Source organism: Meleagris gallopavo, chromosome 5, assembly GCF_905368555.1.
Source record: "Meleagris gallopavo chromosome 5, MGAL_WU_HG_1.1, whole genome shotgun sequence".
Classification (NCBI taxonomy): Eukaryota; Metazoa; Chordata; class Aves; order Galliformes; family Phasianidae; genus Meleagris; species Meleagris gallopavo.
In genome coordinates this window covers 53,953,947-53,981,682 of record NC_139408.1, presented here as the reverse complement: position 1 = coordinate 53,981,682, position 27,736 = coordinate 53,953,947, and the positions used below count along the sequence as shown (strand labels likewise).

Genomic DNA, 27,736 nt, shown 5'->3' with positions numbered 1-27,736 from the left:
CCTACCAGCACCTCGTGCTGTGGTTGGCTGCTGGGGGATCACCACTGTGGGATCCCTTGCTATAAGCAGGGCTGTGGCACTGTGCTGCTCAGCGGGACAGGCTCTTGTCACCAACAAAACCCCTGCGATCAAAGACATCCCAGAACAAGGTAAAGGTGTCCCAGGAAAAAGGCATTACCCACTCCAGTCTTGCAAGAAGACTCTGCCACCTCATCATCTTATGTGATAGAGATTGAGACACTGGAGAAAGCTGGCTGTAGGGTGTGATGTGGTTGGTAAGGGGAATATACCTGTTCCTTCTCTCCATCCCACAGCCTGCTCGCAGCACTATGGCCTTGGTCCCTGTGAGAGCCATCGTTCTTGGTCCCATGAGTATGTAATTGATGGAGGACCAGTCTTCCAGTTCAAAAAGGACAGGGATCTCCTAGAAGGAATCCAGCGTGGGGCCACAAAGATAATAGAGGGCCTGGAACTTTTCCTATGAGGAAAGGCTGAGAAAAAGGGTCTCTTCAGCCTGGGGAAAAGAAGACTGAGAGGGGATCTGATAAATGTTTGTAAATATCTAAGGGGAGGTGGAAGGCAAATGGATGAGGCTAGGTTCTTCTTGGAGGTGTGTAGTGATAGGTCAAGGAGTAATAGCCTAAAACTTGAACAGAGGAAGTTCCGTACAAACATGCAGAAGAACTTTTTTTATGATAAAAGTGACAGAGCACTGAAACAGGTTACCCTGAAAGGTTGTGGAGTCTCCTTCTGTGGAGATATTCAAGACCTATCTGGACATGTACTTGTCTGACCTATTGTAGGGAGCCTTCTTTAGCAGGGGGTTGGATTCGATGATCTCTTGAGGTCCCATCCAACCCCTGCGATTCTGTGACTGTGTCTTACATCATCTTCCATCAATGGGGGAAGGAGGGCTTTAGCCCTTTGGGATATCATCTGGGACATTGTGAGATGCTCTGGAAACAAGTAGGAGATGTTCAAAATCCCAGCAGCTCCACAAGATGCCCCATAGGCAAGGCAGGAGTTACTTACAGAATCACAGAATCGTATGACTTGTGTGTGTGTGTGAAGGCACAGAGGACCCCTCTCTCCTCCTAGTAACACTGATTCCTTCCAGCTTGAGCCAGGGTGATTCAGAATTTTGTAAAATGGAGCCAGAAAAACTACTGAAGGAGTCTTAATTATAAAGCACCCGTCTACCTTTGCACTGATTTATTTTGCAGGTGACACACACTAGGCTGTGTGACAGGGATGGGGGAAGCCCGAAACCCCACATTGTTTTTATGGTGTTACATATTCCCAATCAGGTTCTCAGAAAGAAAAGAGCAAAGTGGGCAAGTTCAGATAAGCAGTGTTTGGATTGTGCCCCAAAAGGAATAAAAGACTCTAAGGACTTTCAGGAAAGAATAGTCATAGAATATCCCAAGTTGGAAGGGACCCATATGGATTACTGAGTCCAGTTAAATTGATATGGACAGAAATGTGGTGGTTGCTGGTTCTCACCTCCCTTTGCTATGGCCATATTATGCTTTCCTTACTATGGCTTTTCCCCACACATAACTCCAGCATGAGTAGCATCAGGAGGTTTGAGGGAGGATGAAAGGCTGCCTGCACACTCATTTCTCAACACAGACTGCATGCATCTTCAGTCCTGCTGCTGCCAGGACAAACCAGCAGAAGGTGAGTGAAAAGATTACAGTTATTTAGTCTAAAAATAGATCGATTCAACCTGAAAACATCTAAAAATGTAGCATTGAAAGGAGACTGGTGCATTTAGTTATATTCCTCGAACTATGTGGTGCTTAATAACGCAAAAGATGATGCAGCAAATTCCTGCTTCTGCAATTGCTTTTTGGGAACATTTCCTGACTAAGGTGACAGAGAGGTCACAGAGACCAATGAAGGTCAGTCTCCTTGGTGTGGGAACTGGGCCAGCTTGGGAATTTGGCTAACACAGGACATTTGCAGTGTGTTTCTGTGCCCATCCATAATTCAGAAGTGCAAATACAGGAGGTTTTATTTTTTCAGATAATACAAAATTATGCTGAGAGGGGAAAAATCCTCAAAGGTTTTTCAGTTTAGCTCAACACTGTCGTCTAAAAAGCAAGAAAGCTGAATTGTGTAGACATTATACATGTTCTTAGTACATAAACTAGCACTAACCTGGCCTGGGAAGAGCTTGAACTGGAAGAAAAGTAGATGGATATCCTGCTTGAAACTGTAGAAAAACAGAAGAACTGGGTGTTCTTGGCACAATGAGGTCTGCCAGGATGAACTTGCAATGGATTTATTTATATGGGCTTTGACATCCAGGAAAACAAACAAACACACACAAAACCAACCAACAAAATACCCCACCACACAGCTGCAGTAAAAGTCTCCCACCAGGCAAAATAACCCAGAACAGAGCTGCTCCCCCACGCACGGGATAGAGGAGGAGGTGACACAACCCTGAGGTGTCAAATTGTGGAGGGTTATGTCATGAGGTGTGCTGGCAACTGAATGTGACTTTGGGTTGGAAGGGACCTTTAAGACCATCCAGTTCCAACCCCCTGCTAAAGGCAGGGACACCTCCCTCGAGAGCAGGTTGCTCACACCCCATCCAGCCTGGCCTTGAATGCTTCCAGGGAGGGGGCATCCACATCTCACTGGGCAACCTGTTCCACATACGGATACAGTTGGGATTTCCTTATGAGATCTGAAAATAGGTGTTGGAAAATAGTGGTGGACAGGAAGAGAAATCCTTACACTTATTGCAGGATGAGGCTTGCACTCATTCAGAGAGATGGCTTTCAGCTTGAAAAATCCCCACTAATAATGAGGCTGCAATGGGGTGTGTGCCTTTCTTCCAGCTTCTTGTAACTAGCTGATATTCTGATACATGCCAAAGTCTTTGAAGGGAAGCTCATCAATACTTTATAAGTGGTCTGTGATAAGTCCAAGACAACCCATCTGAGACATAAAGAAACGTGAGGTGCCCTCATAAGAAATAATTTACTTTTCACGCATTGTGAGGCAGCGCATCGGGGATGGAAAAGAGCTACTCAGGATAAAGCATGGAAACAACTGGGTAAAAACTGCCCAAGAATAAAATTAAATTGGAAGCTGGAAGGAGTTCTGTCCTGGGTATGTTTTTATAGCAGAAGTGAGAAAGAGTTTATGAAAGAGACAGCAGATTCCAAAGAAAGAATAAATATTCCTTGGGGACTTTCTGAAAAGACAGATGGAACAAAAACAAGTGGGAAGATCAAACATCCCCCAGGAAACTTCTTCAGAGGAAAGCTTGGACTGAACTCACAGTATGGAAACACCACGACAAAGAAATACGGCTGCCTGGTCATGCTGTCACTGTTTGTACTCTGTCCATGCTGCTTTTCTCTGCTTGGTGTGTTGGCCCAACAAGAGGCAGAAGATGGGCAGAGCATTCTGTACCCTGGGAAAATAGGCCCCTAGGGAGTGTATTCAACCTCAGGTGGCGGTGGTGGCATAGATGGGGCCTTCTCTTCTCTGACGGGGCTCTTTATTTAGTAGTGGCTGAAAAACACCCATTTCCTTCAGAAAATCCCTTCCCTCTTGGTCTCACCTCTCCCGCTGAGTGCACAGGGTGCCCCATCGCATGGGATGGGTGCTGACATAACAGTTTCTCTTATGGCGAGGCAGGTTCCCAGATGTAAAGGAGGAAGACAAATCTCACATGTGCAGCACAACGTGGTTTTCCTTCGGCTCCATACCCCTGCTCTCATTCTTGGAACAGCCACCTCTTCTGATCCCTGTCTGTGCCTCTTTGCCGTGTTTCACCTTTTGATAATAGAGGGCAACTTTTGTGGAAAAAAAAAAGGGAATTCTGATGTGGGCTCTGAATACTTTGTATTTCTTCATCCTATAATTCATGGGAGGACTTTCCCGTTTTCAGTCCAGGCTGAGTTTAAGGGACTCTTCTGCCATCTGAGTGAGACCTCCCCAGCACTTTCCTACCCCCTCTCCCAGATGCTGAGTGTGTGGGCAAAGCCTTTGGTGCCGCAGTAAACCTGGGGTCAGCCCACACCAAGCCTTGAGCTTGAGTGTGTCTCCGGAAGGGGAAAGGGTGATAACTGCTTGCTGGGATAAAACCCAAGCATTGCACGTGCAATGTGAACAAATGCACAATAAAACTCTCACTTGATCACAGAGCTGTATCTGATGTTAGGAACTGATAGAGCATGCAGTATAAACAAGTGACTTTATTTATTTCATAGCACATTTTCTACGCCAGAGCACAGAATAGTGGTGAAGGTTTTTTATTTGATTCCAGAAACAAGATTTGCTGATAACACAAGATCTAGCTCTCACAGTATAAAATACTGCTTCTCCTTAGAAATTACTGTAACTTCTGAGGTTCGTATGCCTTGAGAATTTGGCTTAGCATGAAAAGCTGCTCAACAGCTGTAAACCTTAAAACAGCCACAGTTCTCCATCAGCAGTATGGAGAACTGGAGCCCATTTCAGCAGGAAGCGGAGGATTTGTCACTCATGAAAGCCCCACGCCTCACCCAGCACTTGTTCAAGGCCTTGCTAACCTTAGGAAAGAATAAATGTCATCTTTAGTTTTGTTTTTTAAACACCACTGGGGTTAGCTTCTGAATGCCCTTCTAATCCATAAGCGAGGGCTCATCTGTGGGGTTCTATCAAAGCTGACAAGCAGCAAGCTACTGAATTGCAGTAAAATCTTTTTATGGCATCAAATCTTTTGCTCCTCCTTCAAAATGATCAGGGAAAAACTCTAAGTTGTTAACATGGATTTTTTTTCAGCATCCCATGCCTATAGCTTGAATGGAGCAATAGTAGGCATGGAATTACCATCATTTTTCCTAGAGTGCCTCCAGGCTCAGACCACCTGTACAGCACCTGCAGACAAATTGCTGGAGGTCATCAGCCTGAAGGCCTCCACCTGCTGTCAGCTATCCCTCCTCATTTATATCAGATCCTGAGCTCTGAGAGGGGAATACTGTTGGGCATTTTGCTTGAGTGCAAGGTTCTTATGTTTTTGTCTGGAGTGGTACTGAGGATTGGCCTATGGTTCAGCTGCTGCTGTTTGCAAGATGGGCAGGAGCCCTAGGAATGCCACCAGCGAATGCTGTATCTCAGGTAACACTGAAGTGCTGATATTCTGAATGCTCCCTTGTTTTTTACTGAGCTATATTTGCTGTATTTTGTGGTCAGCCCTTAAATCTGGTCAGTTCCCACCTGTGATACCATGCAGTAACAGCGGGGCAGCTTTGGGAGATGCTCCTATAGGACAGTCCTGGGGACAATCCCATGGGCAGGGGCACAGTGTTTAATGGGGACTAAATGGTGCAGGATGTTGAACTCAGTGTTCTCCATTTGATCTTCTCTCTCAAGTTGTGGCTTGGGGAGCACTTGTAATCCCTTGGTCCTCCCAGAAGAAAAAACTTGAATCCTCACAGGTATATTGACTGATGGGACCTGAAATAAGGGGCTTCCACAGGTCTTCCTGAGCCAAGCAAGGGCATATGGCCTTCTTGTGAGACCTTGGCTGTGGCTCAGGGTACGTCTGTCCTGCATGAGGTCCCAATGGAGTTGCTCCTTGCTATCAGCTCTGCTATAGGCTCAGTCAAGGACACTGTGTGCTGTGCCTTTTATTTCAGAGGTGATGCTGAGGAAGAACAGCTTCTATGAGGAAAGGGGCTGCACCCAGCTGGCATCCTGCAATGCAGTTTGCTTGGAGGGGCTTGCTCAGAACATCATGGTCCTTGTGCAGGAGGGTCAGGAACTGCTCTGGTGTATCGTATTGTTTGCACATCAGTGTTTGGAAAGGTTGGCTTTCCCAATTCTGGCTTTCAGTCTCGTATTTAGCAACTCTACCTTTTATCAAGGAAGGCATGTCAAAGCAGATTCCTGCAAGAAAGCAGAACTCCAGTGTTATTCTGCAATGGCTTACCAGAGGATGGCTCTTCCTTTTAGTAAGGAAAAGTTCAAGAGCAAGCCCAAGCCACAGGTTTCAGATGAGGCTCCAGGCTTCTTTAAAATACCCTGAAGTTGGGAGGTGCTTGCCCTGGAACAAGAGTTGGCATACAGTCAGCTTGCTAAAATAGTCCTGCCCAAAATCCAGGCTCTGAACCCCACCCTCCAGGCTCATGCCTCTTTCTTAACAAAAGTGGAAATAAAAGGTCAATCTCATTTTGTCTGAAATTTTCACTTCACAACACATTCTGTTTTTCAGTTTAGCTTTCTTGACTCTTCCTGGCTGCTGCAAAACTGCTCTTCTGACCTCTTGTGCCCTCTCAACCAGCAGTCTTTCCAAGCATTGTCCTTCAGGGGTTAAGCAAGGGAGCCCTAAGTGAAATTGCCACTAATTAACTTCGACAGTTGAAATCCTTGAAATTGCTATTGAACTTGGAACCTTGTGTGCTATTGTTCTTTGCTCCTCTGTTGGAGCTTTGCGCGATGGTGGTTTGGATGGAAACATTTTTGGGCAGGTCCTTGGAAAAACAATGGGAAAAAGCCCTTTTAAACAACCCCATGGAAGTCAGCAATGGCAACGCTGACCAGAATTTACAGATATAATGTCATGCATCTGGAATCAAGGGGAGATTTCCTCCCACATTGGTGGCAAACCTCCACCTGTCCCTTAGGGCTCAGGGAAGGAGGACCAAACTCCTTCCAGGTCTGAGAACAAACTGGTGGTGCAGTACCACCTATCCAGGTGACAGCTGAGGGTTGGAAATATAATTGGGATGAAACTGGTTGTTGCCTTCAGCCTAGCAGTCAGCTGCCATATATAATCTCGTAAGTGTGACTTATGGTAAGGTCCTGAGATACTTTTACAGTCCTTTTTCTAGTACACATAATGAGCACAGCATCTGCAGAAAGGATGCAGAACTCACTCTCATCACTGAAATCTGCTTCTGGTTGGAAGTTTGCAACTGCTCTAAGGATGGCACAGAGAGTGAAAACGGAAGATGACAAAACTATACCAGTGTCAGTCACCGGCAGGCAATATTGACTTTGTATTTTTATTCACTCGGTACAATAGAGCAGCTTTATAAAATTCCTGTGTCATATTACCTCAGCTGATGAAGGCTGCCATGCTCTGCAGAAGCTCTACCCATAGCAGCACTCCATGCCCCAGCACAGAAGTGTGCCTGGGTGTGAGACAGACAGACATGGCTTCCATTCCACAATATTAGGTCCCATGTTGTCCATTGTAGTGGCTAACACAGCTTTGGTGAGTCCTGACATTTCAGCTGGCGCTGGATGAACTGTGTAATAAAATAACAATAAAAATAATAAAAGAATATGAATCCTGTAAATCACTACTCATTTTTTTTAAGGTTCATTTAGCTCTGTGTTCATAGCCAGCTTTTATGCTGTAACAGAATGGCTCGCACTTCAGCTCCCAGAGGTTCCACTAAAACTGTTGTTTTGTTTTTGATTTACGATCACCTTTGTAAGACAGTTCCTGTGTTATTTCTGTTCAGATGAGGAGTTGAGGGGGAACTGAATGGTGTCATACGCTCTGATAACTACTTCCATACTTCAGAGGCAAATGAGGAAGCAGATATTTGGAATCCTCTTTGTTAGAGTGACGTACTTTTATTTCTTTTGAGCCTCTGATTTGCAGCTGTGGTTGCTCCTGCAAGTTTATCGGCCTCTTACATTTATTTCAGTGTGTCTGGATTGTTGATTTTACTTGTTTGCTTTGTGATTAAAGCTAACAAGAGTAGATCACAAGTTCATGCTGTGCTTCAGTTTAGCAGAGTAATGACAATTCAGGCTTGGAAAATGTATTTCTGAATCAGTTTTCTACTGGAGGATACACCCATTTCTTTGCATAATTACCTTCCACATATTTAGAAAGCTGATTTGCTCATCAGGAAGGAAGCACGTGTAAAACTACCTCTTCTGCTCATAGAGAAGTTAATTCATTATCTTGCCATCTGTTAACTTATTCTGAGCTCAAAATCCCTCTTATGTACTTGATATGGATATATCTATAACTGGAAAATCTAATTTTCCATGAGAAACTTAAAAATAGGCACTTCTGACAATGCAAGTGCAATGGTGTACAGCTCTGATTCTAACTCTCTGTACGTTAGAGGAACTGGGAAAGGGAGCAAATAGAAAAAACAGCAAGGGCCTGGAGCTGCAGTCAGACATAGAACCTGACCTTGAGAAAATAACACAGGAGGGCAGAGAGAATCCTGGTGAGCAGGTTGTTTGCATAGGAGCAGGTGATGCCTCACCTGTTACTTGATACCTGCTCTGTTCGGGGAAACTACATTTGGTTAATAAGGAGGATTTGGATTCATGAGGAGGTTTTAATTATGTAGTTAAAAGAAGAAATTCATTTCTCTTAAAATTAAGAACAACCATTGTACACTAGCAAACTACTGGTATATAACACAAGGGCCAGCAGTATGAGCTGAGCAGTATGGAGCTGTAGTTCAATCCCCATGGCACGAGATGACTTCACTTTTGCTCTCTCAGATCTTTTTCTAGGAGAGCAGAATGGTCATAGGGATGCTGAGAAATACAGCTGCTCCCCTCTCCATGCAAATCCTGCTTGGTGCATTAGAAACCAAGAAATGCTGGAGAGCTGGGCAGTAAGAAACTGGATGAGGTTCAACAAAAGCAAGTGTAGGGTCTTACACCTAGGGAGGAATAATTGCATGCACCAATACAGGCTGGGGGATGAGCTGCTGGAGAGGAGCTCTGCAGAGAGGGACCTGGGCGTCCTGGTGGACGACAGGTTGGCCATGAGCCAGCAGTGTGCCCTCGTGGCCAAAAAGGCCAATGGCATTCTGGGGTGCATGTCCAGCGTGTCCAGAGGTTGAGGGAGGTGATCGTCCCCCTCTACTCTGCCCTGGTAAGGCCTCATCTGGAGTACTGTGTCCAGTTCTGGGCTCCCCAGTACAAAAAAGACAGGAATCTCTTGGAAAGAGTCCAGCGGAGGGCCACAAAGATGGTGAAGGGCCTGGAGCATCTCCCCTATGAAGAAAGGCTAAGTGAACTGGGTCTGTTTAGCCTTGAGAAAAGAAGACTGAGAGGGGACCCGATCCAGGTTTATAAATATCTGAGGTGTGGCGGCCATAGAGGTGAGGCCAGTCTCTTTTCAGTGGTACGTGGAGACAGGACGAGGGGAAATGGACATAAGCTGCAGCATAGGAAGTTTCGCACGAATGTGCGTAAGAACTTCTTTACGGTGAGGTGACGGAGCACTGGAACAGGCTGCCCAGGGAGGTTGTGGAGTCTCCTTCTCTGGAGATATTCAAGTCTCGCCTGGACGCCTACCTGTGTGACCTGGTGTAGGGAACCTGCTTTGGCAGGGGGGTTGGTCTCAATGATCTCTAAAGGTCCCTTCCAACCCCTACAAGTCTGTGTGTGAAATGAAATTGGGAAGCCAGCTGCGTGGAGTCACTGTGCTGCTGAGCCGGCATGCAGCTGAACCAGTGTGCTGCTGTGGTTTGACATGTCCTCACGTGCAGAGTGTCAGCCAGGATCACTCAGGGCATGTGTCCTACCACCATGATGGTCACATTACGAATCCTTGGACAGCGAGCTGTCCAAACCCATGGAAAAGGAGCATCAGCCTTTGGTCCATGGTTGTTAATGGCTAGAAATGTTCAATTTAGCAAAATGAGGTAAGTGTAAAGTTGTTATGTGGTGGAAAACTTCCAAGTCTGATCCTGCCGAGTGCCCCTGCTGCTCTTCGGCCTGAGCCCAGGCCCTGGTGGCAAGATCTACCCTACAGCAAATATTTACTGTGACGTTGTAGCCCCTCAGGGCAGAAAAGGGTTTATGATGGAAATGATGATGGAGCATTAAGTGCTGTGGTGCTCGTGAGCAGCACAGCTATAACAACAACCCCAAACCAGTAAATAGGAAAAAGGCCTTTTCTGTCCAGATGGCGAGGCAGGCAATACAGCCCTACCGTAAGCAACAGCAGAGACTTTCCAAATCCTACTCCAAATCTTTTAATCCCTTCAGTCCTTAACGGTTCAAAATTACATCATCATTTCCTCCATTTCGGATAGAGCTTTGCCCCTCCTGGTTCATAGCTGCAGTCTAATAGGGCTCATACTTATTAATCTTAAATGGAAAAATGTATGTCAAGTCAAAACAAAGCACAGTTTCTAGATCTCTGCAGGGGTGTGGGGGGTGTCTCATAAATCTGTGTATGATTAAAGGCAGCTGCAGATTGACATGGACATTCTGAGTCTGTCAGTCCTCTGTGTGATGTATAGCTATTGCATCAAGCCAGCAGCAGCAAGCTGAAGACAATGAACCTCCCACATTTCCTAGTTGTATTGCCAAGGATCTGGAAATTGATGCCTAATCGACCTTGGATTGGTAAGGGTGTAAGGACTCTAACCCCTAGTAGTTCTAGGCCTGGTCATTTATTCTGAGATCTTTCAGTCTCTTGTTTCACTAGCAGGGAAATATGGCGAAGTACAACAAATTCCTTTCTGGTAACCTGAGAATATTATTTAATGGAAGAAACAAGAAGTGCTCTGCAACTATATTAAATTTTCAGGGTGTTTTTCACTCCTGCCCTCAATTGGCTGATGTTAACATTTTTTTTTTCTAATGTCCTTGAGATTATAGCAAATGGCTTGCAGGGGGGAAAAAACAACCAAACTCCCCAAAACGGCTTGGACCACATCCTCAGTTGGTATAAACCAACACAGCTCTCCTTTTTATACCAGCTGAGAAGCCTGGGTACTGCCGCTTTTATTTTCAGCTTCGCAATAAAAGAAAGATACTGAGATGAGTTTTGTTCCAAGTGACATCATAAGTCAGCAGGGAGCAAGGAATGCATTGGCAGAGGGTGCTGAGCATGGGGTCCCACTGGCACTAGCAGCCAAGCATCAGGGTCCAGGAGATGCATCCAAGGGAATGGCCTTGCATTTTGTCTCCTGTTTTTATCAAATGGTCCGTGCTCTTCAGAATGGAAGGAGGAAAAATGAGGAAAATGTATGTCTATAGTATGTTCCATTAGAAAACTTTTGCCCCATCCTTGGAGGTGTTCAAGGGCAGGTTGAATGGGCAGCCTGATCTAGAGCTAGCAACCAGCCCTCACCAGGAGTGCTGGAAATGGACAGTCTTTAAGGTCCCTTCCAACCAAAGCTATTTTATGATATGATATAAAACTTGAGTGATTTGAAAAGCCTCTCTTTGTCTGTGAAGTCCTGCCCATGCAGATATTTCTAGGCAAGCACTGACGCTAGAGACAAGTAACAGGTATGTGAGGAAAGGAGAAATATGTAGCTGATGGAAACTATCATGTTATACCTCCAGGGTCAGCACCGCTCTTGCAGTCAAATCTTAAAGCTTTGGCTTGGACATAAGTAGTTGAGATGTTTTTAGTTCCCCGTGGACATGAGCAGCTGAAAATTGGGATAAAACAAAGCATCTCGCATGACCAGTGATTACATGGCTGAAAGCTGGCTCAGGTCATCATCCCTCAGCCCTCTTGGAGAAATCTTCCATCTGGTAAGATCTGAGCAGCTCTCAGCAATTCAGAGCCTTTGCCACAGCACAAACAGGAGAAGATCTAGCTTAATTCCAGCTTTAAATCTCCATGCTTTTGGTAAAATCACAGCACTAGCCCAGACTTATCTATACTCTCTGCAGGATAATTTCATGTCAAGAGTTATCTAGGGCCAAAGCCAATAGTTCCTTTATCAGCACAGTATTGAATTTGAAGGATGGATCAACGTTTGTCGCTTTCTCTCTTCAATTTTAGGGAGGCAGTGAGATTTGTATAGATACTGCAGTGCTTTAAAAGAGTATGGAAAAGCCACGGAGCTAAGCCAGTTAGTAAGATTTCCTTCACAGCTTATGAGGAAACATGCGTCTGCAAATGGTACACACAGGGCAAGGAGTCTGAGAGGGAAATTCTGTGTGAACTGGTCAGCAGGAGAACCTGAGGTGGTGTTGTAGGCATCTCTCCCAACTTTGTTAAATACGCCTGGGTTTCAGAGAGACGTTTTCCTCTTATGGTTATGGATAATGCTATCTGGAGGGAGAAGGTGGCCCCAAATCTGAAGGATGAGTTTTGATGTCCAGCAAACTTTGCTGGTGGGTGGTAGGGATCCGAGGCACTTAGAGGATACGAATCACAAAGAGCTTATGAATAGGAGCCCGGGGATCAAATTTGGTTTTAAATGCAACGTGCAAATCTCTCAAGGGTCATGGTAAGGACTTGCTTGATCAGAAAGAGGTATTTGGAGGCCGGGGGCTTAGACATTACAGTGGTCCCAAGTTAACAGAGACATACTGATGTCACTGTGAGATAAATTAAATGGCCCTAATAAAGTCAGGAGGACTCCAGTGTGTTCCAGAACAAGTTCTGGAAAAGCTGATTCTAGGTTTTAGTATTTGCTAACTGAAAGGCCTCACAGTTCACGTGTTTGTGGGAGTGAAAATTACTGTATAGAAATTGGAAGCAATCTTTTCAATGGTGAGTTTTTCAGAGACAAAGCAGAGGTGAAAAGCCTGAAGTTCACAATTACCTTGTTTAAAAATGAGTAACTGTTTTTTGGGCAATCTCTCTACATTTTGACAAAACTGCAATGCATATTTGAAGAGGCTGTAGTATTCTGCCTGGCCCTGGCTACCTGACTTGGCAGCAACTTCCTTCAGAACATCACAAGTGTGATTAATGAGGAAGAAGGTGTTGAGAAAGGGAGCCAGGGAAGATGGGTATTGATAGCACTTACCAACATTTCCTGCTTTTAATTTATCCTTACATTATTCACCTGGAAAGAAAGTTCTTAGGTTTATGAATTTCACTGGAACATGCTTTCTCCAAGAGTTGTTAGCTATATTAATGTGGGAATGGTTACCACTTGGCATCCATTTTAATTCAAACACATTGGTTTAATTCATCCTTGTTGTAGCCTTCCCAGATCATGGGGTTTCCAGTACGGATGCATTTGGCCCAGAGTGCTCTACCCCTTTTTGGCTCCAGTACAATATAAGACTGTTAGTTTCATATCCCCTCAAGGATAATATTCTTCCTTGGGCACAAAGCCCATTCAGGTCTTCGTGTACCCCTAAAATAGGCTATAAAGGGTAGTTTTGAACCCTGCCCAGGGCCTTTCCTGATCCTGTCAGGATTTTGGGCAGTCCTTTGAAACGCTTTATTTAGTGATGGGATTGGTGCACCCTACTCAGATGTGAAAGGCTTGAGTCCTGCTGCATAGCTACCCTTCCTTAATTTTGGAAAAAGAATTTAGCAAAAAGGATAAAATCCTGCCAACCCCTTCAACACATTGCTTATAACAAAAGTGTGCATTTAGCCGCTGTAGATTAAACACCTGGACCATTCTGCTGCCTGGAAAATGTCCTGCATGACTAGATCTCCAGCTTGCCCAGTGTTTGGCTACAGTTGGGAAATCTGCAAAGTAAACTCTTCCCTTTCCTTTTGCAGCTGCCATAGGTTCCTTGTTCCTAAGCTGCACAAAGCTCAGGTACTGCTTGCTCTGTAGCTGCTGACAGTGCCCTTTATAGACAGAGGTTTTGGATAACACGATGTGGATCCCTTGCTGCAGCTTCATATGAGTCTGAACATCACCACGTAGGTCTTGCTTTAGCACAGTACTATGGATGACTGTAGCCAAGGAGAAGGGGAGCAGGAATGTCATGGTTTCATGATTTTTCATTATCGGTATTCCACATCATAACATCATGCAATGCACTGGGGGTTTGACTGCTGATGCTCAAGTTCCGGGTGCCTGTCCAGCGGAGAAGAGCAGCTACGTTTCCCCAGGGGGCTTTGCGGTCAGCGAGGAGATATAACTCCCGGCAAGGTCACCTGATGCTCTCTTCTCTGCCTGCGCTTCTCTGCCTGCGCTTCTCTGCCTGCGCTTCTCTGCCTGCGCTTCTCTGCCTGCGCTTCTCTGCCTGCGCTTCTCATCTCAGCGTTGTGGTAAGGCCGATCCACCATCAATTTCACATTCTCTCTCCTTATAAAATTCTGTTGATACCATATTTAGTAAATTACTTTGTTTTACCTCAGATTGTTGCCACTGTTTTCAATTATTTCGGGGTCCCTTATTTTCTTTTTTTTCCGGGGGCGCGGATCCGCGGATCCCTCCGCCCTTCTAGTCACGGAACCGGGCCGAACCAGCCCGTAAACCGTTGACAAGGAGATAGAGTCAGGAATGCGTGCAGAGTCTGAAATGACCCTAAGCACCAAACACCACAAAAACTGCCCTCAGCCACGTAAGTCTGAAGTGACTTTGAAGCTTTGCTGTCATGTTTTGCTGCTGCTTGGTGAGATGTCTTTACCAGGAACAGACACTGAGCCTATCATGACTGGATCTATAGGCTGGGATGTAGGAAGCATATGTGATGTTTTGGGGCATAGTATTCTTACAGTCTTGAGTTAAACACTCATTTCTCACTTGTAGAAAGGAATTGCCTTGCTCTGGTTGACTCATAAGTGCTTTGTAAAAGCCATGGTTTTGAAAATGCTAAGCAATTTTGGCCAGTGCTCTTAGGTGCTACTGTAACACAAAGTAGGAAGAGCAGTAGTACTTAATGGGAGTCTCCTTCAGGAGGGAAGGGAGAGCCTTTCTTGAGCAGAAAACTGCTGTAAGTCTGTGTTGACTACAAAACTAGACTGAGGTTCAAAGTAAATACAACTTTTGTTGTCTTTACTAAGGGCAAAAATACCCATTAAGTTCTAATAAATATTAAAAGTAAGTCTAAATGACTTAAGATTCAGGAGAAAATCAGTCTCCCAGATGAGAGCAACCAGTGCAGCTCTCACCATACGCGGTGGGCCATAAGCCTTCATAGGCAACACAATTACTCAAAGAATAAAACTGCACTAAGCCAGCACTGATGATAATTTCAAGGGATAAGTATAGTTATTCTGGCTCACGAATAAAAAACAAAAGTAGTTGAAAGTTAGACAGAGCAAATGGATGATTTTGAATCCTCCCTCTATTGTTAAACTGTACAAATCTATTGCTTTTCTAATAAATAATCCCAGCACAGAGAATTTTCTTGCCAATATTTTCTGTGGTGGAAGCCAAGCCAGAAGGTTCTGAAACCACCATATTGGCATGGGTGTTTTTTTTTTCTCCTTCTCCTAATATACCATGGAATCTAGTTAAATATTTTTCCACTCCTTGCTTCTTTCTGCGTCTTCTGGAGAAAATGTGAGTCCTATTTCCTCATAAAAATATCTTAGCATTTGACAGGTTGGGTGTCTTTGATCTTGAAATGTTTTTGGATGATTTTTCTCCCCCACTTTGACTTTGTAATATAACGCTCCATAAAAAGTATATGCATATATGCAACTTTAAAAGGGGATCCTTATTTGAAATTAAACTTTTACACCAATTAACCTCCTCCCAGCGTGCTATAAAGTGCAGTAAAAACAGTGCTCTTACAGAGACCCTTGCAACTCTCAGACCGATGCCTCACTGGCTGTGGAACCCAAAACATCTGCTTTAAATTAGCTCTGATGGAAGGTCTACTTGTAAATGCATGACTTAATCAGCCTTACTAAAGTAAATGGCACATACTGTAGCAGAGGGTGCTTCAGAGTCAGACTCAAACCTGTCTTTCTTTTGAAGCAGAGAAGGGGAAGAAAGGGGGGCACAGAGGGGGCAAACTTAAAACCAAAGGCGATTTCTTCTTTTTTTTTTTTCTTTTATGAGCTGACATTACCAGACGTGTGGCTGTACCATAGCCAGTCTAACTCCCAAGCAACATGTGCAGCTGTATGGAGTAAGGCTCCCTTGCTCCTCCCCATGCTCATACCTTATTTTTGGGCTCTGCATTCGTGTAGGTGTGCTAGGCAGTCCTCTGGTTTGCCTGCAGGCTCTCTCCAAGCCTCCCTGAGAGCCCAGCTTGTCCTGAGAAGAGCATAACAGCAGCTCAGCCAGATGATTTTGCTTGAGGATGAGTCTCTATGTAGTGTTCAGGCTTCGATAGAATTTCCTGAGAGAAAGGAGTGACAGGTTTCCAGTTGGGTTATAATGGTGAGGCTCGTGAAGGGTGATCCGTTGCAGAAGGTCTTCATGAGGCTCGGTGAATCGACAATAAAATGACAGATTAATTTCAGTACAAATATAAAGTAATGCATTGGAGGATGGAAAACAATCCTACCTTCATCGTAATTTAATGGGCTCTGAGCTGACTTAACACTAAGAAGTGAATGCTGAATGAAAATATCAGTTCAAGGTTTGGAAATCATTGGGAAGAAAAAAAAAGAAAATGTGAGGAATAATTAGGAGAGGAATAGAAAGTAAAACAGTAATGCCTTCTGCACTCTGTGGCCATGGCTCATCCACATCTCAATGTGTTGTTCTGTCCCTTCATCTAAAAAGGGATACAGTAAACAGGGAAATGTTCAAATTAGGGGAAAAGGGTTGCAATTACTTTCAAGAGAGGAATTACTGAATCTGGAAAAGAGACAGCATGGGGAGCTTAGAGAGTAAGACAGAGGTCTACAACACCACTAATGGATGGAGAGGTTGAGCTCATGGTCAACTGCTCACGGTCTTCAAGACAAGCACTAAAGGCCATTACATGGAGCTAGTAAGAGCCAGGTTTGGAGGAAAAAAAAAAAAAGGCTTCTTCACACAGTGATGTGCTTTCAAGGGGAGAATTCTTTTGAATTTAGAAGAGATTAATAGATCTGGAAACCAGGAGATGGAACTAGAGAAAATGCTGATAACTAGAAAAGATCTAGAAAGGAGCAGAATATCTAAGGAAAAATTTAAAATGAGAGAAGAGAGCAGAGACAAGATCTGAGCTGGACAGGAACTGCTTGCACTCACAAGGAGATTAATATACATGTGGAAGACACAAGGATTCAAAGTGAAAAAGATAAGAGAGAGAGGCTCAAGGGTAACTTAGGGGAGGATGTCCAGGTATGGAAACTGCAAACGATTGGAGATAAGAAGAAAAGATAGTTTGTTCTTCAGAAGCTTCTTGCATGTGTGGCATAGGGAGATTCTATGGGCACACAAAAAAAGTCACCTTCCAGTACTTGCCAGCTGAGAAGCACAACAGCTATTCATCAAAAGGGCACTAGAATTGTTTTAACACAGACCATGTTTCTCCCAATCCCGCATTTTTTGAAAGAGACTGTTTTGAATAAATACATTTAAAAAAAAAAATACATCCACAACACAAATATTCAACCTGAGGCTTCTAGAATATGTAGAAAAACTCAATGCATTTAACTGTATTTTTATAAGTTACAAGCAATAAAAATAATGACATTACAGTGAGAAATGATGAGCAGTTGTAAAAAATGTTCAATTGGTCCCATGTAATACAATTAACATCAACATCATTATGTCCTTTTCTGTATTTTAGAAATACCTGTGCTTAGTAAAAGAGAAGTTCTAAAACTGTAACTGGATAAACTACAAACATTGGAAAAGAAAGGTGGAAAATGGGGATCCTATGATACCAACAGTTCTGTGTTTCACTTTACATGGAAATCTTTATTGTCTGCAGCATGCTTCATGAATGTTATGATGAATGAGATTGGGTCCTTGTGGATTCAATAAAACTTTAACATATGCTTAAGTGCTCCCTTAATTCAATTTTCCAACCCAGAAATGATACATTAATACAGTTTTCAATGTTAATTTAACATTACCATTGATATCCACATGTTACTGAAGTGGATAGATAGAGACTGAGACAATTTAGGGTCAGGGTGGACCAACAGTTTATCTAGTCTTGTTTGGCAAAGAGTAATCCACTTATGAAGGGTAACTCTCTTTTGAGACCAATAATTTGTGTCTGGCACAAGACTAAACTGGGTTTGGCTGAAATCTCTTTTCCAGAAAGCCATCTTGTCCCAATTTGAGCACACAAAGAGGCAGAAAGTCTCTCGTTTTCCTTTGTGATAAGTCCCTTCAGCTTACTATGATGTCTGTTCAATCTGGTTGGACTTCATGATCTTAGAGTTCTCTTCCAAACTTTTTCTATGATTCTATGAATATTTCCTTCCAAGAGTTAAAAATCTTTCTTCTACCAGTTGGTTTTGTGGTGCAGAGCCTTCATTACTTGGCATTTTATGGAGAGACAAATGTACTCCCATTAAGTCACTTCTTGGTCTTCTGTTTGTTTTTTGGTGAACCAAAAGTACCAAGCTCTTTAAGAGTCTATTTATTTTCTCCAGCCCTTGATCAGCATTTTTGGTGCTAAAACAAGATCATGAAGTGACTGTTCCCATTCACGTGACTTTCTGTATTTTATACTGCACATCCCACCCCATGTGTGACAGCCCTGCACCCTTGTTCAGTAATCCTCTTGATAGGATATGTTAATATAAGGCTTAGTTGGTTGTTTGTTTCTGAAAGGAAAGCAATGCAAACAGCTTTGTCTTCCATTTCCTCTGCTGAGATGCTTAGGACTCTTTTCTGAACTACCCTATGCTTTATCATACAAAAACATGGTTTCTCAGGAAAGCCTTCTCTCCTTCTGCTAGTTCCATTCAAAACAGAATGAAACCAGGGTTAAATTGGAACTTACAAATGCCACTGTATCCTGGGGGTCTGCTCCTTGCTATCAATCCATCATTTCTTTACAGTTCATTTTCAGATGCCTTTATTAGGAGCTATTCTCTGGTTACACCCTTCGTTATGCCATAAATCAGTTGCTTCTGGCTTGCTTGGACACTGCCCAGTGCTTCCAGTGCCATTCCTGCCAGCCCTCACAAAATGCAGCAGGCTGAGCCATACCTCAGCGAAAAGTCTCTATTGCACAATTTTGTCTTTTTTTAAATTGTATTTTCCATGAGAGAGCCAAGCTAGGGGTGACCATTTACATTTTTTGAGGTTATATACATAGTAAATAATGCCCTGTTGCTGTTTTCTTCTCCTTCTCCTCTGTGTTGTTTCTGTTTTATTCATTATATCTGAATCTAAAAAAGTATTTGTTTAGCGTTAGTCTTTTAGTGTTAGAAAGTGGGAGACATAGATTGCTTGTTGCTCATGTGAAGTTGTTTAAATAGTACTTTAAAAGACATTAAGCAGCGTTTCACATCAAAAACCACTCAGACACACGTATGTGGAAAGATACTGACTAGACTCATATTTCCTGTATTAAAATACTTGTATGAAAATGTGTACTTTTCTGATTTATCAAGCAAGAAAATGACCCTCTGGAGAGTTTCTGGTTCAGACATGAATACCTAAACAAAATCTTAGTGAATCATTTGAAACTGCTAGAATTTTCCATATGAAGACCATTATAAATGTATCGATATTATGGTGTGTGCCTATTCACTGTACGACTGAAACCTGTATCGCTGCTCTGTCAGCTTTTGAGATATACAAGTATAAATGCATACGGGAAAGCCAAGCAGACATGCAGAGAATATCAATTCCTGACTTGCATTTGGTTTGCTACATGCCGACAAAATATTTAGCTGAACTTATCTCCTCAGCTCAGAGCTATAAATTTTAGCTGAAGTAGGAGGAACTCCTTTTCACATAATTGTTTTGCACATTTAGAGACAAGAAAACACCAGAGTAAGACCCACTGAGCAGATCTTAGCAGATAATTTGACCCATCTGTAGGATTTAGTAGTAGGTTGAAAGATGCCACAATATTTTAAGCAATTTAAAAGTCATGTGTCTAATTCAGCCCTTAGATATAGATGCATAAAAAAGCCAACCAGATGTTATAAGGAAGACAGGGAGTTGTGGCAGATGTGGGAAAATTGGATTGAGAAGAGATAGAGCAGCAGACAGATTTTGGCATAGAACAGGCATTCAGGTCCTGATACGAAACTCAATGAGGCTGATGTAAAGATTCCTATTGTTCTCCAAGGCTTTTGGTAGTATATCCTAAAAAACATTAAAGGCAGTGAGGCACAGAGATGACAGCCACAGTGCTGGATGCAGGTTACCAGCGCTTTGACTTAGGCCTTAAAGGAGCTGAGAGACAAACATATGGACAATAAATGTGTGTGTGAGTATGCACGTGTGCATGTGTTCAGTCTGGGCTTTATGGAATTACTCTCCGGCTTTTCCAGTTCAGATGAAGTTCACTTCCGTCAACCACCTTGCTGTGCCTTCCAACAAACTGCCATTGTTCATCTCTCTATGCTTGGAATGGAGCCTATGAGGAGCATGCTAAGACCCATAAGTGGCTAGAAAGCATGATGGGCTAGATACGCTGCTGGTCCTGCAGTGAGGAGCTGCAGCTTGTTTGGCTTCTCAGATGTAGAACCTCCTAAACTGTAAGAAATAGAATTATGAGAACAAATAAATCATAGAATGGCTTGGGTTGGAAGGGACCTCAAAGATCACCAAACTGCAACCCCCCTGCTGCATGCAGGGCCACCAATCTCCATATCTAAAACTAGACTAGGCTGTTAAGGGCCCCATCCAACCTGGCCTTGAACACCAATGACAACAAACCAAAAAATCCCAATATAGGGTATCAAAATGTTTGTGAGAAAGGGAGGAGCTGGGTTTCCCTTTCGAACACAGAATACCCTGGTGTAGACAGTGGCCACAGGGAAGAGAAGAAGCTGAAGATTTCTTTGCTAGTATTGTCAAAGTTTGGAAGTTAAACACAGTCTTTAAGGTAGTTAGATATGGAAAACAAGCATTAATTAGGCATGAAAGAAAGAAAGCTATGGCTGGTGGGCTGAGGGCTTGGCTTGTGTAGGAGTCTCACCATATTAGCCCTGCTTACAGATACCTTTTGCAAGAACACTGAAATGTTATTGTAGTAGAAGAGCCTGCAAGGAGAATCCAGCTGGGTATGGCCATATTCAGACCTTCTGGTACGCACCACCAATGAATGTGGCCTCTGGTCAGCAGAATAAATGCCTGGGATGTTCTGGAGATGGCTTGGGTGAGGAGTTCCTCAGAAGGTCCATATGAATCCAGCATCAACCTTGCAGTAAAATTAAGTGGGAGGAAAATCTCCTTGTCTATGTGGTTTAAGTTTTCATACTATTAAAATTTTTCTGTATTCCAAGTGTTTGAACACTGGTTGATTTTGGACACTTTTATTAAATCTCTCTTTTAAAACTAATTTATTTTAGGATGCTAAACAAGACAAGCACAGCTTGAAACAGCTTCTAAGCAGCCAGAGATGCAAAACGAAATGCTGTGGTAGTGCTACCTTCATGGCAGGACTCAATGCAGAAGGGATTTCTGAATATCCCTATGCACTGGGACATGCAGAGGTTAGGGAAGAAGAAAGCTTTCTGCTTGCCTAGTTTGAGGATGGACTTAGGTGGACTGTCCCATGTGGAGACTCCTGATGATTTGTCTCTGGTTGTGGGTAGAGACGCTGCTCTGTGCATGCAATGCTGGTCAGTTTTCACAGCAGCCATGGCATAGATGTGCAAATGGGATGTACAAAGTCACAGCTGCCATCTTGTCTGCCCCTGTGTCTGGTGATGCTTTGTGGCACGGCCTCCATGAGAAGGACTCACCTGTGCTGTCAGGAGAGGATAAGAACAGCTTCCCTGGTTGGTTGCCCAGCCTACAGGATGCTTTGGGTGGGTCGGAACAGACAATCCCAGGCGGTGAGAGGGAGATCAGGGTTCCCAAGTGGGACAGTACCATAAGTTGTGACTGCTGTGGGGTGGGAAAAGCTGATAGGGTGCATGGGACGCAGTGGGCTGTAGGGTTGTGAAGAAGTGTCTGGGAGGGTTGGGCTATTGTGATTTCATTCAGGCAGACAGATTTAGCTCTCCTAATAAAGATATCAATGTCTTACCTTACGCTCAAATTGTCTTTCAACAGACACAGCTGAGCTGAAGATAACCAATACCCGTTGTTTCTCTTCCCTCAGGTTGTCGAGAGAGCAGTGCAGGGAGGTCCTCCCTCACAGCATCAGAGCAGTTGGTGACAGTCATCAGAAATCTGCAATCCCCTGAGCATCTCGTGGTGGAACTCATCTCTCAGGCTTGTTTGGTGAGTGCCCGTCCCATTGCAGCAGGCCTAAACATCCCAGTGGTGCTCTGGCAGCTTTCTTTCTCACACTTCTACAGCTCTCGGTACGAGTGTCCACATCCAGTGAGCTAGGAGAATAGCACCAGGAATTATGTATGTTTTCTTAGTCAGTAGTGAAAAATATTCCCTTATGGACCCTCAGATTTCTAGAGCTGCATCAAGACAAGGCTGATCAGCATCTGCTGGAACAGCAGTTAACCGCAGGGTTTCACTCAGGCTGTTTGTAATGGCGAAGCATTGCAGGCTAAACATCGTATTAAGTGACATCATGCAAAAGAGTGTCTTTAACTAATTGTTAGTGATAGTAGTGATAGAACGTGATGAGCCAAGATAAAAGGTCCTGTGGTTCTCTGTCAGGTACAAGTGGCTCTAGATATCCTCCTTCAGTAACTTCAAGGTTTGTAGACCTCATTACTGTGTTTGTTGTTCCATATTTGCCTTCCCTTACATATCTCACCACTTCTTCCTTTTACTTGTTAAAATGTATGCTATGATGGCCCAGGATGAAATATGTAGACCATATTTGCACGTGGGATAAGCTATAGAAACTGCTCCACGGTTTCCCTCTCAGTAAGTGGGCTTTGTGACATGAACATAAATCTTTGAAGTATGTGTTGAGCCAGCTGCTACATCATTTAAAAATAGTTAGGTTGGTGCCAACAAGACAGATCACTCAACTTGGGGGCCATAAACAGAAATCAAAGGCATGCATTAGCAATGCCCCAGTGTTTGCATGGTTCCACGAAGAACCCTCTGCCCTTTCTAGCACGTATGTGATGGTGTTACAGAATTTTCTGCTGTCACTTCTATAAAGTATCGATGCCATCCATGCTCAGTGCGGTGTTTTGGAGGCTGTATGAAGGCAGAAGACATTTTCTAACTTTGTATGTTAGAGCTGCAGTTAGTTTTTTTGGCTTCACAATAATAGAGATGTTTTAAGAGTACTTGTTCTTATATCCCCAGCAGCTTGGGTGACGTGCCATTTGGGTATTAAATACTTGAAAGGGTCAAAGCTTATGAAGTGGTCAAAGGGAAAAGGAACAAGGTCAAAAGTTTAAGCCATGATACACAGTAGGCAAGGAGAACTCATATTTTAAGAGTCTAGACAGCATATTAGCAGAGAAAGCTTACTGTGTTGTACTGTTTATGAGAGTTTTCCATAAACTGCAAAAAATATTAGGAATGCAGCATAGCCAAGGCTTTGCCTTTTCCTGCTGAGAATAAATTGTTGTGCAGTTTATGTTCAAAGAGAACGACACCTATATAGACTTAATTTGAGTGGAAGGGTCACAGGGCTTTGGGGGAAAAGATGCAAAAAAACCCAAACAAACCAACAAAAACAAACAAACAAAAAACTCTAAAACACGGTTGTTTAAGATTATTTTTCCCCCTTCAAAAAAAAAAAGTGATTTATGTATCTCTCTGGAGAAAAGTGTAATACAGCCATTTGTGCTTTATAGCAGATTTAGGAGGCGACTGCAGTATTTAGGCACCTGTGTTTTTTATGTTCATATGTATATATTTTTGTGTTTGTAGAATGAAAAATATAGTCTTGATTCATTTACTTTGCTCAGCTTGTTTCAGGTTTTTTTTTCTTTTTTTTTTTTTCTTTTTTCTCACTGAATAAAAAGAAAAGTATGTGGCATTTTCAGTCTATAAATCTTACTTGCTGTGGGCCAACTTCTGCTCACAGCTCTTATTTAGAGTAAGTTAATGAGGCCAATACGTACCCCAGGGCAGATCTTGGACCTCTGAGGCTACCTAGGTAAAGCTGCCTAAGTGGAAGGATGCTTGAATCACTGCCTTGGGATTTGATATACTTGGGTTCAGTTCAGCTCAGCTCAATGATGTGACCAGGGGAAGTTGCTTCCCCTCTTTTAGGTTCCACGGCTGTGCTCCATGATGGGTTTGAATTGCAAATCTTTCTTACCTAAGGTCACATCCCCATCTTTTCCTTTGCATTGCTGCGGAAATGGAAACTGTGGATATTGCAACAGAATCATTATGGTTGGAGAAGACCACTAAGATTATCTAGACCAACCATCCCTCCATCACCACCACGTCCTTCATGTTAGATGATTCTGGTCTGACATGAATGCTAATTCTTTTGGGACAGGGACAGCTTTCCTTTGGTTTGATTCCTTTCTACAAGCAAGTAAAATTGTCTAAAATGATCTGTTAATAGCAGTGCCATTAACCAATCTCATTACTGATGTATTATACTTCTAAAATTTATTAGCTCTATTCAGGTAATCCTCACCAAAACTCACTTGGGAAACACTGCCCTTGCCCTTCAAGTTTACCTGTAGACCCTTAAGTAAAAACAGAGTGCTGAAATTCTGTGAAGTAGCTGCTCACGTGGGTACGTATCTGAAATATTACTGCTATTCTATGCAAAAGACCTCAGCTGTCCCAGTTCTGCCTTTCACTCAGACAAATTGACAGGCTAAATTGTGAATATGTTCATCATCTTCATGAAGAAGATGCCCCAGTCTGGACTCTTCCCTATAGAACACCATCAATTATTCTTTTCAAGGAAACACAGTATTCTCAGGGGATTGTTTCTGAACTCTAGTTCAGGAGTTTAAAACATTGCAGTGGAGTGTTGAGAAGCTCCCTTTGGAAGCTGTGCTGGGCCAGCACAGAGGAGTTGTGAAAAGCCCCTCATAAGAATTTTGAGTCATGTTTCTACTTACCTGCAGGTGTTTCATGTATTGCTGAGCAATTTGCTTAATCTCGTGTGTATGTTGGCCTTGTAGGGTTATCAAATTCAGTTTGATTGTGGCTGGATTTGTATTTCATAAAGTTGAGAGCATGAGAGTAAGGATAAAAATCAAGTGGAACTGAGAAAAGAAAGCAAAAGGTGGGAAGAAATGAAGATGTGGCAACTATATGAAAGAGTAGAAAGCAAATAGAGAAAAGCTATTAATAAACAAATATCAGCTATATCAGGTATTTAACAGTCCAGCCAGATCCAGCCTCATGAGATACGTCTGATCTTATACAGGTGTTCTGATGCTGTGAAAGTGTTCTAAATTTGAATGAGATGTTCTTATTGCTTGTGTATGTGTGTGATCTTGGAGCTTCATTGAACAGGGGCTGAGAGGAGGCAAAGCAAGCAGCAATCCTCTGCCAGAGAGGTGGCTGGGATCTGAATCCTAGATAGGATTGTAGTTTACAGTGGCCTTTGTGACAAAGTCAAGACACCTCAGGCCTTGTTAATGGTTTATCTACATCAGAAAGAAAAAGGAACTCTTCTTCTCAAGAAGACAAGGATGCCTGAACTTGTAGTAAGGTAAGCTGAGGAAATTCACATAGAGTAGAAACCTTACTGAGAAGATGAGACAGGATTTTTAGCAATGTGCAGTGATGAGTCATTGCAACTTCTATTAATGTAACTGGCACGTATGTAAATAAATTGACATGTGCTCCTTTGAAAAGTTAGCTCATGAGATCAGTTAGCAATAATAAACCGAGAAGAAATGTAATTTCATAAGAACAATGAGCCATGGCATTATTTTCCAGGCAAAAAGGAACAACCTGGTCATTTCCAATGAAAGAAATTACTGTGAATCTTGTGTTAGCTCTACATAGGTATATTTTATGCACTTCAGAAAACATGTTCATTTGCCTGTGGTTCCATAGAAGGTTTGCCAAAGAAATCTGTGCATTCTCTCACATTTTGGGGACAATATGGTATTTAGATGTACATTTGGAGCTGGCAGTGTAAATCAGCACATCTTCCTGGAGGTCAGTGGAGCTTCACTGTATCTCAGTGATTGAGGATCTGGCCATGTATATAACAGGAGCTGGATGAAATCCTTTCTTGTTTCAGGTGGTGTTATACATTAGCACCATAATGCAGGGCTGCCTTTCTCCCTCCCCTCATAAAACCCTGAAACCTGTTGCCTGTTCTGCCCTTAGCCACCCATTCATAGTTCAGACACCCCTGAGTCCAACAACGTACAAGAAGAAACTTGTGTTTGGTGAACAAAAGCTGTTGCCGCTCTTAGGGGGGACTTCCCAGATTTATGGGTTATCCCAATAAAACCCAGGAATGTTTTAAAGGCAGTAGCGTGAGAGACCACCAACTATTTTGTTGTTGAAGCCTAAAAGAAAAATCTGTTATACCTAAGACTGACCCTGTAGCTGTTTCTTTTTGCAGGCTTTTTAGAAAAGTAAAAGGGCTGAGTTTTTACAAGAGTGCTAATGGATAATTCTAAATTACACTGAGTTTGGATGTTTATACACAAGTATATAACAAACAGATAAGAAAATAATCTGACTTTGGCCACTTCACATCTCCTTTCTAACAGAGAATGCAGAAGCATAGAATCATGGAATGGATTCAGTTGGAAGGGACATAAAAGGTTATGTAGTTCCTCCCCCCTCCTCCCCACAGCAGTAAACAAAGAAGGACCAAATCTTGATGGTGTAGTATGACCATGTTTTACTTTTCTAGATATTTCTCAGTAGTTCCTGGTTTCACCAGTGTTAGGAAAACAAAAATGCATGCATAAAATATGTCAAACATACATAGATCTTCACAATCTTCCCATGAAACAGATAACAGTTAAAAAACAAACGGGATTTTATAGGTAGAAAACTGAATCACCAAGACTAGACACCTCAAAGTAGTTCAGAGCACAGTTTCTCTTTGGAGTAACTGTGCTTCCCATGCCCAAAACTGTGTAAGAAGATATGAGGTAGTTGAGTTTTCTCTTGAGAGCCCAACCAATACTGTACACACAAGCTGTTGTTTGTTTTAACGCTTGTTCCATGGAAGGTAACAAAGCAGATGATGTCCACACTTAATGGAAGTGGCCAGTGGCTGTTGACCTGGGCACATAGCTTTAATTTTTTTTAATGGAAAAAAAATGATAATAGGTTCGGTAATGGTACCCCAAATTAGGTTCAGTGATCCAAATCTTCCAAGTTCCTAGATGGTCACATCATTGTGCAGCATCGCCTTCCTCAGCCATACTTTTTCCACTAATTGCAGCTTTGTTGGTTGCAATGTTAACATTTCTACCATGAAAAACTGCCTGTGGAGGATGTGGAAACAGAATGCGTATTTTTCAGGGGTGAGGATTTAATTACCCAAGTGTTGCTTACTTTCTCCAAAGCGCAATGCCTCTCTCAGTGCGGGATGATAGATGTAATTGAGAAGATCTGAGCCTAGCCATAAAACTCGCCATAGCCCTGACACTTGAGATATAGAGCCAGGTTGTCAAACTCTCAGACAAAGAGCAGTTGTTCAAAATACATGGAGGAAACCTGCATCTCTGCATGTGAATATCCGCCACGGTGCATTTGGTAGCCTAATTTACACCTACAGATCCCACTAAGTATTTATACTGTGTGCTGATAGTGAAGGTTACAAGAACACATCGGAAAGAAGCCTACAGAGCTGGCTCCTTGCCTTACCAGTTTAGAGGAAGATTCCTGCAGATTCGGCTGTTTCTAAGTTACACTTCAAATAGCGTAAAAACGGAAATTAAAAGTGTGGGATACATTTTGGCATTATCTTTAGGTAGTTTCATTTAAATTAATATGTGATGCGTGATGTGGGATTACCTCTTAAAACCCCCTTGTTCCTTTCCTGCCTTAAATAAGAAGGGAAGGAGGGACAGACACAAAGAAGCAGTGATCAAGATCTAGAGATTTAAAAATCAGCTGCTGTGCTTAGTCCTGTGTATTCCCCTATCTACCCACACATTTATTCTCTTGCTCGCACACAGGCAGAATTAATGCATCCCGAGATGCAATCA

At 42.9% G+C, this 27,736-nt stretch overlaps 1 protein-coding gene across 1 annotated transcript in view; it reads left to right on the top strand.

Moving 5' to 3' along the window:
* The window catches only part of PRKCH (protein kinase C eta), a 172,950-nt gene that overhangs the window by 2,131 nt on the left and 143,083 nt on the right, over nucleotides 1-27,736 (top strand). The window contains exon 3 of the mRNA XM_085225804.1: nucleotides 21,805-21,926. The gene's annotated coding sequence lies outside the window, so the exon portion shown is untranslated. The remainder of the gene's footprint in view (nucleotides 1-21,804; nucleotides 21,927-27,736) is intronic.